Source organism: Crocuta crocuta, unplaced genomic scaffold (assembly GCF_008692635.1).
Source record: "Crocuta crocuta isolate KB4526 unplaced genomic scaffold, BGI_CrCroc_1.0 scaffold475, whole genome shotgun sequence".
NCBI lineage: Eukaryota > Metazoa > Chordata > Mammalia > Carnivora > Hyaenidae > Crocuta > Crocuta crocuta.
Window position 1 is genome coordinate 448,804 of NW_027529518.1, and position 13,281 is coordinate 462,084.

Genomic DNA, 13,281 nt, shown 5'->3' on the forward strand with positions numbered 1-13,281 from the left:
GAGCTACAGCATTTTCCTTTCCAAGGTAAGGAGGACAGTGATTCCAAGCATCTTCATCTCATTTAAGGATACATGGGACATAGTAAGGCCTAGTAAGAACCGAGAGGGAATTGGACAGAGCCACTTCTGGAGGAAAAATGAACTTGAAAATGCATTAAATGCCACAAAGGCTGGAANTCAACAGGAGAAATATAAAGTGGCCTGAATTCATTCCTTATTTTTTTAACTTGTTCTGATATATCCTTAAGAGTGGATTCCCAAAACCCAAGTCATACCTCTAACCTCTAAAAAAGTGATTCTCACTCTTCCTCCTTCTTAAGTGCTNCACTCTTCCGCCTACTTAAGTGCTTCCTTATTATTCTGCATACCACATCTGTTTCCTCCTTGTGGCCTTAAAAAAAGTGTGTGTGTGTGTGTGTGTGTGTGTGTGTGTGTGTGTGAAAGAGAGAGAGAGGAGAAGGAAAGAGAGAGAATGATAAAGAGAGAGCTGTCCAAAATAAAAAAACAAACAGTGCTTCCAGTTATCTGGAGCCACACAGCTCCAGCTTCTGGGGCCCCTACCCCACTGCAATCAGCTCGGTCATCTTGGAAGGCAAAGGAGCTCACAAAGCACAAATAAGAAAATGAGCAGCTGCTCTGGATGTGCATCCTTGAACAGTCTCTAAGAATTCGCCTGGGTAGTTCAGTCGGTGCAACTTCAGCAAAGGTTATGATCTCATGGCTCATGGGTTCCAGCTCAGAGCCTGGAGCCTGCTTTGGATTCTGTATCTCCCTCTTTCTCTGCCCCTCCTCTGCTTTCTCTTTCTCTCTCTCTCGCTCTCGCTCAAAAATAAACATTAAAAATTAAAAAAAAAAAAAGAATTCAACAAACCACTTCACGCTTCCCTCATTTCCCTACTGATACTTTTGTCATGTTTATGTGGTGCTAATGGAGGCCATCCTCAAAGTAAAGAAAGCAGAGAGCTAAGAAGCTCTGCTCCAAGTTTCAAGCTACATTTATTAAAAAAAAGCACAGACAAGGAATCATGCCACCTAACTTCAGAGAGCCCTGGACATTAGAAATAGGGCGCTGAACCTCAGACCTTCAAAAATAAGGCACTGAAGGGGTGCCTGGGTGGCTTAGTCGGTTAAGAGTCCGACTTTCGCNTTTTATTAGTTTCAAGCGTGTGATATAGTGATTCAACACTTCCATACATCAGCTGGTGCTCATCAAGTGCACTCCTTGCTTCTCATCACCTATTGAACCCATCCACCCAACTCCCCCCCCCTCCCGGGAACCATCAGTTTGTTCTCTACAGTTAAGAGTCTGTTTCTCGGTCTGTCTCTCTTTTTCTTTTTGCTCATTTGTTTTGTTTCTTAAATTCTACATATGAATGAAATCATATGGTATTTGTCTTTCTCTGGCTGACTTTGCTTAGCATTATACTCTGTAGCTCTATCCACATCACTGCAAAGGACAAGATTTCATTCTTTTTTATGGATGAATAGTATTCCACGAGACTACATACATATACATATATATGTGTCTATACACATATATCTCATATATATATATGATACATACATACAGCTCACCTCTTCTTTATCCATTCATCTATTGATTATTCATGGACACTTGGGCTACTTCCACAATTTGGCTACTGTAAATAATGTAAATAATTCTGCTATAAACTTAGAGGTGCATGTATCCCTCTGAATTAGTGTTATTGTATTCTTTAGGTAAATACTCAGTAGTTCAACTGCTGAATCATAGGGTAGTTTGATTTCTAACTTTTTGAGGAACCTCCATACTGTTTTTCACAGTGGCTGTACCAATCTGTAGTCCCACCAACAATGCATGGGTGTCCTTTTTCTCCTCATCCTCGCTAACACCTATATGTGCTCTGAATGAACTCTTAACGAAGAAAGGAAACCATGAGTGGCCAAGCATCAGTAGCCTTTAACACGAAAGATCTCTCTGAACTTACAACCAATGATCAGGGCTTAGCTCAAATATTACCTCCCTCCATGAATGTGTCCATTATTCTCTCAACCTAGTAGTATCCTTTTCCCCTCAATTCTTGCTTCTTATCTCTGTGAACTTTAAAATACACAGGCATCTGGAGTGTCACAGGACACGTGTATTCCCCCAGTATATAGGCACTGAGAACCAAAATCATGTACATTAACAAGAGTCTACTATTCCACTATTTTCATCAATGTGACTTTACAATTTGAAAACACTCTTACCCAGGAAAATACAAGTTGCAAATAGCCTCACTGTTCATTCCAGCAACTCGTCAACAGAAAGCATCAACTGACAGTTTATACCCTAAGATTTTCTGAACCTCTTGCATCCATACCTGTTTTGCCATGCCCGCCTATACCCAACCCTCCTCAAGTCCCCCACTCCCATCTCTCATCAGGTCAGACTTCAAAGTTTCAATATCCCAGCCTTTCCCTTCTTCTTCAAAAACATGAATAGACTCTGTCAACATGGAGTTCTCCATGACAGTAGTGAGTAATAAACTCGCTGGTTTTTCTTGACAAGTTGTTCTGGTGATATTGGGGGGGGGGCAGTATTCAACATGCCCATTTGACAAATGTTAAATCAAGTAATTAGTTCATGGGGTGAATCTATGGATTGGATCTGTCAGGCACAGGGCAAATGTCAAAAGAGCTCTTATTTTGGTGTTGACTTTGAAGTCACTGAAAGGGGTTTGAATTTGATGGGTGTTTCTCTCCCCATTTTCATAACTGTACTTTTATAGTTTTACTTTCCCATGACTTTGACTAGACACATTAGAGAACATGTGACAGAGTCCACCTACCCTCATGCTGTGGCTAATATCTCAGTGGAGCAGTTTCTTTTCTTTAGAGTCTACTTATTTCTGCTTGATAAGCAAAACACCTTTGGAATTTGGGGAACCACCTAGGCTTACTTCTCTGAGGAGATGCTGCATAACTGTGCAAGTTTTTGTACAGACGTGTTGTTCCCCACACAAGGTACAGAGACTCAAAGAAGGAAAGAAAAATAAATTCATGACAGCAGATCAATCAATAACACATTGATTTATTCAATGCTTCCTGACAAAGGTCAGAATTCATGAGAATTTCCTTGGGAACTTGCAATTTTCTTATTGAAAGAGACCATGAGTTGTATTGGATGTTTTCTACTACAGCTGTTTTCAGCAATTTCCAGTGCATTTTTTCCATTTGTGCTAAGGGGGTAACATCTTTAATAATTTCCCAAAACTGAGGGACAGGGATATTTCCCACAAAGAATCGGAAAATTTGTCACCAAAAAAATGTGTCCAGGCCCATTTTCAAATGAGGAAAATAAACCTATATAGGTAAATAGCTTGCTCAAGAACACAAATTCCCTAATGTTCTTAAAATATTAGTAATATATGCTGTTGAAACACACATTCTCTTTACTGAGACCTAAACCCAGATTCCCCACTGATCATCTGTGTGGTATTTTTCCAAGACACAATAGATTTCCACTTATATCTTCTGGGTATGTGAAAACAAACAAAGCACAGATCTAGGAGGAATCAATATCTTCTCAACCTAGAGACGCTTATGCTGGTTACTTATTTCTTGGCTGAGAGCTTGAAAAACATGCACAGAGACTGAAGGGACCAGGGAAATGAGTTATGGGAAAAGTTGAATTTCTCTGGTATGAAAAAAATGAGGCCAATACTCAAGAACACTGGGTATGTCCTCACCGATGCACTACAGCGGGCTGCTGCCAAGTATTTGATTTTCAGTGTGTGGTTTTCTGATTACAAAAAGGGAGTTCAAAATGAAGGCCAGATACCGGAGGGAGATGTGTACTCTTCTCAGATGCCAACTTTCAACTCTGGCTATAGCCACAAGGCGACTGATGATGGCTTATTTGAGGCAGTACAGGCAAACAAACTAAATTTACATTAAGAAATCAAGAATGACAGCAATAAAGTAGATAATGTGCTCATATATACTTATTATCACTTACATAGTTTCCATCTATTATTTCTGGAATAGCCCAGTAAATGATCTCCCCCCTGCCAAAAAAATCAAATGCATGGCTACTCTTAATTACTTCTAATATTCCCTATTTTTCTAACTAATGCCTTTTCTCTTGTCTCCCTCTATTACCCAAGACTATTTACACATGCTTGAAACCAGGTGTTTCCATTTCTATGTAGCTATTACATAGAATCTAGGTGATACCAACCTATCTCCTCTTTAATACTCTTACAACATCTTGGCTTCTGGACTGTTCTCCTCCATTCTAGCCCTGCTCCAGGCTGAGGATCTAAAAAGCTTTTTAAAGGATTTGCAACATTTTGTGCCTCTAGCTATTCTTCATTCAGGTAAGCCTGGAAGCTCCTGATTTTACCATCTGGTTTCTTAAAGGGGCAATGCCTTTTAGCCATTACAGAATAAAATCTTTTACAACTCTTACCTACTCTCAACTGACTTATTTAAGGTCACTTAGGCCCTTGCTGTATTGTAATGTTAAGTGGCTATGCATTAGGAGGGAAATCACCCACTACGGGATATCCACGTTGGCATTTTCAGCATCTCATTTACACCACAGCATGAAAGAATGACAAAATACAGGTATAACTGCTTGAAAATAAGAAGCAATATTAAGAAAAAAGACAAATGTACAGAAAGCCATGCTGTCTACTTAAAAGAATAATAATCTGAACATTAGAAACCCAAGTATCTGGTTTCTGCTTCACCTCTGGCCAACTCTGAAAACTGGGAACTAACCCTGTTCCTTCACTGACTATTTCACCTGGCATAGCACTGTGCAATAGAACTTTCTGCAGAGATGGAAATGTACTGTATCTGTACTGTCTACTAGGGTAGCCACCAGCCACATGTAGTTATCGAATACCTGAAGGTGGCTAATGAAACTGAGGTTGTGGATTTTTCATTGTATTTCATTTTAATAGCTACAAGTGGCTATAGCTATAATTAGCTACCATATTGGACATAGATCTATAAAATAAGATAATTGTAAACATAGCTTAATACCTTGCCAGTTATGGGAATTCTACTGTGACACGTACTTCCATGTAGCACATGTTGTAGGCTGGCTCACTCAACCCCCATCCACAACATTTCCCTTTCCAATCCCTCTTCTGGAGTTCTGAGGACATCTCACATAGCTGTCAATAGACAGCAGCAAGAGTCTACTGAACTTGTGTACCTGATAAAAAAAAGAGAATGGCTGGCAAGACCAGTTTTACCATTCAACATTCACTCCTTCTCTTTTCACAAACTGAATACACATATGACAGCTAGAATCAGGAAGACTTCCTATCTTGTAGGACAACAGTATGAAAATAAACACTGCAATAAATAAGTCTTATTAATTCCAGTAAACAAGTATGAACATGAAATATAACCAGAATTGAACAGTGAAAGGATATTAAAAAACATGGCTCCTTGAAGATGTCATGGAGCCACTGCAATAACCATCATATTTATTTAAGTAACCGTAGTTATTTTGTTACTTGCAGTTGAAAGCCCACGACTACTGGTTATGGAATACCATGAGGCTTAAGTTCAAAGGCTCGGAAAAGAAAAATAATTTTATTTTTTGATTTGTATTTACTTTTAAACTAAGCTCTGTGCCCAATGTGGGGCTCGAACTCACAACCCTGAGATCGAGTCACATATCCTACTGAGCCAACCAGGGGCCCCCAAGAAAAGTAATTTTAGATTAGCTAAATTGGAAAGCTAACCAGTTCAGGATGCCAGAATAAAATGGAATATCCTAAGAGCATTGATCTGTAATGATCTGGAGCTACTACACAAGGAGTGAATTTACCAACACAGTTGCTGTGATGGGACTCTGTAATTGTGGTTGCATGCAATAAAATTTTTTGTTACCTGCAACTATGACTGATAGTTTCTTGAGTTTTGGCTTTTTTAAGTTTATTTATTTTGAGACAGAGCATGTGCGAATACAGTGGAGGGGCAGACAGAGGGAGAGAATCCCAAGCAGGCTCTGTGCTGTCAGTGCAGCGCCCTACACGGGGCTTGATCCCAGGAACCAAGAGATCATGACCTAAGCCAAAATCAAGAGCTGGGCACTCAACCAACTAAGCCACCCAGGTGTTGATATTTAGTTTTAATCATTAATTCCATACTCAAGTTTGGAAGAAGCCTTAAGTAGAAATTTTGACAGCCCAAGATATACTTGCTATGTAAAAAAAATAATTAAAATAATTAAATTCCTACTTAGTTAACCCATTAAAGTCACTTCCATTCGTAAAAAAAAATAATTAAAATAATTAAATTCCTACTTATTTAGCCCATTAAAGTCACTTCCAGTGAATGGTTTCCTGATAATCTGTTTAAGTATTCCACATTTGTGTCTGCTTTTAGTATGAAATACATGGGATTCTGACAGCCAGTGGTGGAGTGATAAAAAATATAGAGATGAAATCGTAGAAATAAATGATCGACATCAACCAGGGTAAGGCAGCGGCAAAGCATGAAGCATGTTGCAAGAGCAGTTAATAGCCCCTTTGGATGGATAGCTTGGTGCTACAAGTCATTAGGATGTAGAATTTAGTGAGTCCAAAGTATGATCCCAGAGATGGAAAATGAAAAAGTGTTTTATGATGGTGGAGTGTGAGTTCGAGTGAGATTGAGGTAGATAATTGGTTATACATTTATGCAGCTCAAGACAGCACACTTAAGTGGGAATGCAGATGACATCTGATGCCATATGTATGACCAATTGAACACAGTGAGTTCAAATGTTTATAGGGTTTCAGAACCACTTGAAGAGCTGACTGAAAAATGCAGAAAAGGGAATGAATGTGTCTGTGACTAACAAAAGGTGAAAAAATATAAAATTTGATTTTTATTCCTGTTAAAGACTTCACAAAATGAATTTCACAATTGAGGAAGGAAGTCCCTCCACAGATGTCACTGGAAACATCGACTTGATTGTCTTTTGGTTATTTTCAGCTGGAAAGAGAGTGTGTTTGTGATTCCAGCCAAGGGGTTGTTTCCACAAAGATTCCCAAGAAAAAGAGGGAGACTGGTGTGCACGTTTCAGTGATGGTGTGAGTGCTGAGCAGCCTAGGAAGGGAGTGCCATGGGCCGCTGCTGACACGGTCAGTCATGGTAACCCATGGCCTCTCTCCACCAAGGTCCACGCGGGTGATGCACGTAAGCCGTGTGGAGGGCAATTGGATCCCTTGAGTCTAAGCTTCTCTTCTTGCAATGTCGACAAGGGGGAGCACTGGTAACTGTCTCCTCTTGCCACATGGAGAGGGCCCTTCTGTGTCTGGAAACAGCCAATACTCAGTGAAGAAGAGAAAGCCAATACTCAGTTGAGAGGTAGAATGAAAAAGAAAACTACATGCGAAACTAAGGACTACCACAGGATTTCTCGGTAACATACCATTAAGTTTCCTTTCTTGCTTAAAAGATACTTTGAGGGGCGCCTGGGTGGCTTAGTTGGTTAAGCGTCCGACTTTCGCTTAGGTCATGATCTTGCGGTTCGTGGGTTCGAGCCCCGCGTCGGGCTCTGTGCTGACTGCCAGCTCAGAGCCTGGAGCCTGTTTCAGTCTGTGACTCCCTCTCTCTCTGACCCTCCCCTGCGCACGCTGTCTCTCTCTCTCTCTGTCTCCTAGAAATAAATAAAACATTAAAAAAAAATAAAAGATAATTTGAATTGCTTTTCTTTCTGACACCTTCAATTGAAGGAGCTCCACTAATACAGTATTTGGTTCAGAATGTATAGTCATTATATGAAGCCCAGGACAAGGATATGTTAAGAAAACAGGACATTTAACCATGAATATAATCTGAGTTCATGCCTTCTTTAAAATATGCATAGAAAAAATGTAGAAAGTTAATAATTTCTACTGCTGATATAAAACAGATTCATACTTGAGACAAGCCAAAAGTAAGTAGGGATTAATCTTTTAATGTGCAAATTCAAGAGCCAGTCAATGTTAGTTCTTAGATGTAAGTAAATCCTAACTCCTTATGCCAATGGGTCACAAAGCAGGAACGTCTCTGAGGTTGGTAAATACACAGACTTAAGGACTTCTGGTGCTGATGAGACATAAAAGATCCTCAGCCTCACTGCCAAGTTCATAAGAGAAGGAATCAGGTCAGAGAGATTTTAAGTATCTGAGTCCAGTCTAGAGTCCAAAGATCCTACCTAGTACCTACCTAAGTACAGTTCCAGTCTTTTCATTAAGTGAAATGAGGGGGTGCACTCTGGGGATGAGAAGTAGCGCAAAGGTTCAAAGCACAACGAATCATGTTAGGTTGGAGGAGAGTGTGGGGTAATAAGGATATTCATTATTTCGGTAATTAAACTCTCCTGGATAAACTCCAAGAACTTCTGCCTTATCTTGATTCCTATTTTCTAGTGCACAGAGTTAGCGTCTCTTCCAGGGGTTACACTTTCTACATGCGGGCAAGAGGTTAACAGCCTTCTAGAAATTCAAAAGAAGGGACTCATTCAGAGTACTCTAGACAGCACTTAATTCTTAAGCTATGGATGGAGGCGACCAGGTGGGTGTCACTGGTCACACAGCTCCAATTAATTTTTTTTCCCACCTCCCTCTTTTCCACTCACTTTACATTTTCCCTCCTGAGTTTTAATGATGCAAACAGCACCAAGGCACCATCATCTTCCATACCTAAACTGAAATGATTCACATAATAGTTTTACAGCACTATGCATTCAAGTCACAATTGCTGCCTGGTTTGCCTAGCTCTGTCTTAATGGCCAACAGAAACTACTCTCAGAGACCTTTACAGAAAAGCAGAGAACTTCTTAACATAATAATAGCATCTTAACAATTCACTGGAATGTATTATGGGCTTAGCTGGTTTTCAGATTCTGTTCCTTTCCAAGCTTCTGATGCACTTTTTTCTTCTCACTGCCCATAATGAACCTCATTCTCTTAATTTATCAGTCATTCAAAATCTGAGTGACTTGAAAATTGAAGACCATCCACTTGGATAGATTATCTGGTGTAATAATGCTTAATGATACAACGTAAATAGCCTTACCCTTGAAATCCTAGTCCGCCATCCTCTTATCTAATCTAGCCCACAGAATAACTTAGTGGACAGTTCTTAGGTACTGTCATTAAACTGAAATGTTGACAATAAAATTACAGGTGTTATTTATCAGCTAAAACATCTGTTACAGTCCTAGCAGACAATCACAAGGATGGTTGCTGCTTATACACAGATGGCTTAGACTCCAGTTTCAAAGACTGTCCCGAAGTACAGTAGCTAGTTAGGGAGCTCAGGTACTATTGACATCCTTAAAAGAATGACAAAGACATGCTCATGAATACTTGAGACGAAAACAAAAAAAGCCTGAAGTTTCAATGATTGATTGCACAGCCACGTTTGCATGTGGTAAAGGAAAAATACTGCTTTCACTGAGTTTTTAAGAGAAGTGATATGTAGCAGTTGGTGAGGTTGGGGTAAAAGGATGTAATTAATTACACACAGCGCTAGTTTCTTGATTGAATGGGGGGTACCCCAGCTCTCAGAACACTGCCAGTGACAGATTGGAGCTACGCAGACACAGCAATGGCCCTTGTAGTGGAAGTCATTACATTAGGTGTCAGGCAATGTAAATCACAAGCAAAGAACACCCCCCAACAGACCTAGATTAGAGTCAGCCAAGGAGCTACATTACTACATGAAATGACTTTCTGCTATTAAAACACAAAGAGACAAGCCAAATTGCCTTTTAAACAACCGTAAACAGCAGACTTCCACACTGGGAATTTCTTTATCCGTGCTTTATGTGTAGGCAATACTCTAGCTATTGCCCCACTGATCTTCATGGCCAGAGAAAGAAGGATGGAGGGAGTCTTAGTAAGCTGGAGCTGGCGTAACAAATACCATAGACTGGATACCTTAAAAAGAAGAAATTTCTTTTCTCATAGTTCCAGAAGCAGAGCTTGGCTTCGAGTGAGAGCAATCTTCCTGGCTCGCAAATGGCTGCCTTCCCACCGTGTTCTCATATGGCCTTTCCTTCGTATGTGCGCATGCAGAAAGAGCTCTCCCTGTCTCTCTCTTCTTAAAAGGCCATCAATTCTATCTGATTCTTACCCTTATGATTTTATTTAAACTTAATTACCTCCTAAAAAGCTCTTCCTCCAAATAGTCTCATTGGGGGTTAGGGCTTCAACATGGATTTGGGGGAGACACAATTCAGTCCACACCAGAGATAATGCTCTTTTACAGCGTAAAAGTATGATTGCTTTGTTCCAACAAGACCTGTTTTCTCCACATGGGAATAATCTACAGGATCTAATAAACAAAAGGGAGGTATAATCAGGGTCCTGCATAGATATATCTGATAGATATATCTGATAGATATCTATCTATCAAAGACTTTGTCCATTCACAACAGTAATGAGTAAGTACTCAGCAGCATTTGGTAGCAATCTTTGAAAAGATTATAACTAGATGAATCTTGGCAATAGCCTTCAGGTGCCATCAAACTGTGGACACATGAACTCTCTTTCCCAAATATCTGAGCACTTCTATTTTCTACCTCTTCTCTCTCACAATCCCTTGCTTCCAATAGAGAAGGTGTGGTGACAGTCGGTTTGGGCCTCTTCCCATCTCCTGCCTGAACCTCTTCACATCCTTCCCCCTTACTCCCTTCTGACCCCTATGAATTTATTTTCTGAAAACAGAGTTAGAGGTTCCTGGGAAGAGCGAATTAAGGCATTTCTCTTTGTTAGGAGCCGGACTAGCAACCCAGTGACTCAGAGGCAGAGATTTGGGACAGGAAGGCAGTATCTGAAATTGCATATAATCCTAAGGTTTGGCTCAGGTGAACCATTTGTAAAGTAAATTTAAAAAGCCATTCACAAGTGATTTTCTTCTTTGCACTTGTGATGTGCTGACAGAACCCTGGCTTAAGCAGCTTAAAAACAATAGATATGCGCTATTATTATTAGCTGTTAAAATGATTGTCATCATTATATCAATCTTGTTGCCTTTTACTGACCACTAAGGCCCATTTATTTGCCTTAAGAGAAAATAAAAGGCAAGCCAGTCNCTGGTATCTTTGTCTTACTATCCACTGCAGCCACAGCAGACTGGAAACGGATTCCTAAGCTCAGCCTAGCCTTTTGTAAGTTGATCATCTGCACAGGAGCCCACAGCCAATCAGAATTCATTTTTAAATTGTATTTTGAGTAGACTTTGTTATTTTATAAAGCTTTATATTTAATGTCATCAGTGATACTCTTCTTTCATTTCAGATATCAGTGATTTGTGTTTTCTCTCTCTTTTATGAAGTTAGTTNATTGTTTCCTTGATCTTTTCTATTATTTTCCTGTTTTTAATTTCATTTATTTCTCCTCCAATTTTTACTGTTTATTTCTTTTCTTATGTTTGCTTGAGGCTCAAATTGTTCTTTCTCTAGTTTCCTAAGGTGTAAGCTTAAATTAATTGCCTTTAAATCTTTCTAATATATGCACCAAATGCTCTAAACTTTCTTTCAAAACACTGCTTTTGCTGCATCCCCACAAATTTGGATAAACTGTATTTCCTTTTTTTGTTTAGCTCCAGATATTTTTTAATTTCTCTTGAGACTTCTTTGATCTATGTGTTATTTAGAAACATGTTGATTCATCTTGAAATATTTGGGGTCTTTCTAGCTATTTTTCTGTTATTGATTTTTAGCTTAATCTTACTGTGGTCCAAGCACATACTTTACATGACTTCTCTTATTTTAAATTTGTTTTGGTGTTTTTCATGGTCCAGAACACGATCTATGTTGGCGAATGTTCTATGTGAGCTTGAGAATATGTACTCTGCTGTTGTTAAATCTATAAATGTCAATTAGATCAAATTGATTGATAGTGTTTTTCAGGCCAACTATACCCTTACTGATTTTCTGCCTGCTTGATCTATCAATTAATGAAAGACGGGCATTGAAGCCGCCAACTCTAATAGTCGGTTTGTCTATTTCTCCTTGAAGTTCTATCAGTTTGCCATACGTATTTTGACAAACTGTTGTTAGGTGCAAGCATATTAAGGATTGTTATGTCTTCTCGGAGAATTGATTCCTTTTCATCATTCTGTAAGATTCCCTTTTATCCTTGGTAATCTTCTTTGTTCTAAAGTCTACTTTGTCCGAAAATAACACAGCTACTCCTGCTTACTTTTATTTAGTGATAGCTTCTTTCTCCATCCCTTTACTTAGGAACTACCTGAATATTTATATTTAAAGTAGGTTTCTCATAGACAACATACAGTTGGGTCTTACTTTTCCATCCATCCCAAAAATCTGCTTTTTATTTGATGTATTTATACCATTTACACTTAAAGCAGTTACTGTTTTAGGTGGATTAATACCTACTATGTTAGTAACCATTTTTATCCCCTGCTCTTAGTTTTTCTTCCCCTCTGTGCCTTCTCTGATTTTAACTGAGCATTTCATACAATTCCATTTAATCTCCTCTCTTAGCATATCAACAATAATTTAAAAGTAAATTTAGTGATTCCCCCAGAGTTTACAATATATATTCACAATTAATCTAATTTTATCTTCTGGTCCCCCGGGTGGCTCAGTCTGTTAAGCGTCTGACTTCGGCCTGGGTCATGATCTTGTGGTTCATGAGTTAGAGCCCTGTGTCAGAGCCTGGATCCTGCTTCGGATTCTGTGTCTTCCTCCCCCTCTGCTCCTCCCATGTTCGTGCTTTATTTCTCTTTCTCAAATATAAAATAAACACTAAATTAATCAAATTTCATCGTCTAATGACACCATACTGCTTCACAGGTAGTGCTGATGCTTTATAATAGCTATTCCTAATTCCAAACTCTCATCCTTTACAGTACTGCTGTCAATAGCTCATTTATCCAAATTCTGTAATTACCCATTATTCCATTACTATTATCAGAACAGTTACTTTTTAATTAAATTAACACTATTTAAATTAAAAGATTTTATCTTCATTTATTCTTGCTCCACTATTCTTCCCTTTTAATGTAGATCTGATTTTCTACTTAAATAACTTTCATTCTCCCTGAAGACTTTCTTCTAATATTCCTTGCAGGGTAGGCCAACTAGCAATATGAGACTAAAAAATTCAGAAACTCTTCAGACTTCTACAAGTTGAGTCTCTCTCAAGGATTGCACTCTGGCAGGAGATACCGTGACACACCTAGGAGAAAAGAGCATCTGCTCTAGTATGTACCTAAGTGTTGAATCACTAATTGTACACCTGAAACTAACATGACACTGTTATGTTAACTAACTAGAATTTGAATAAAAAC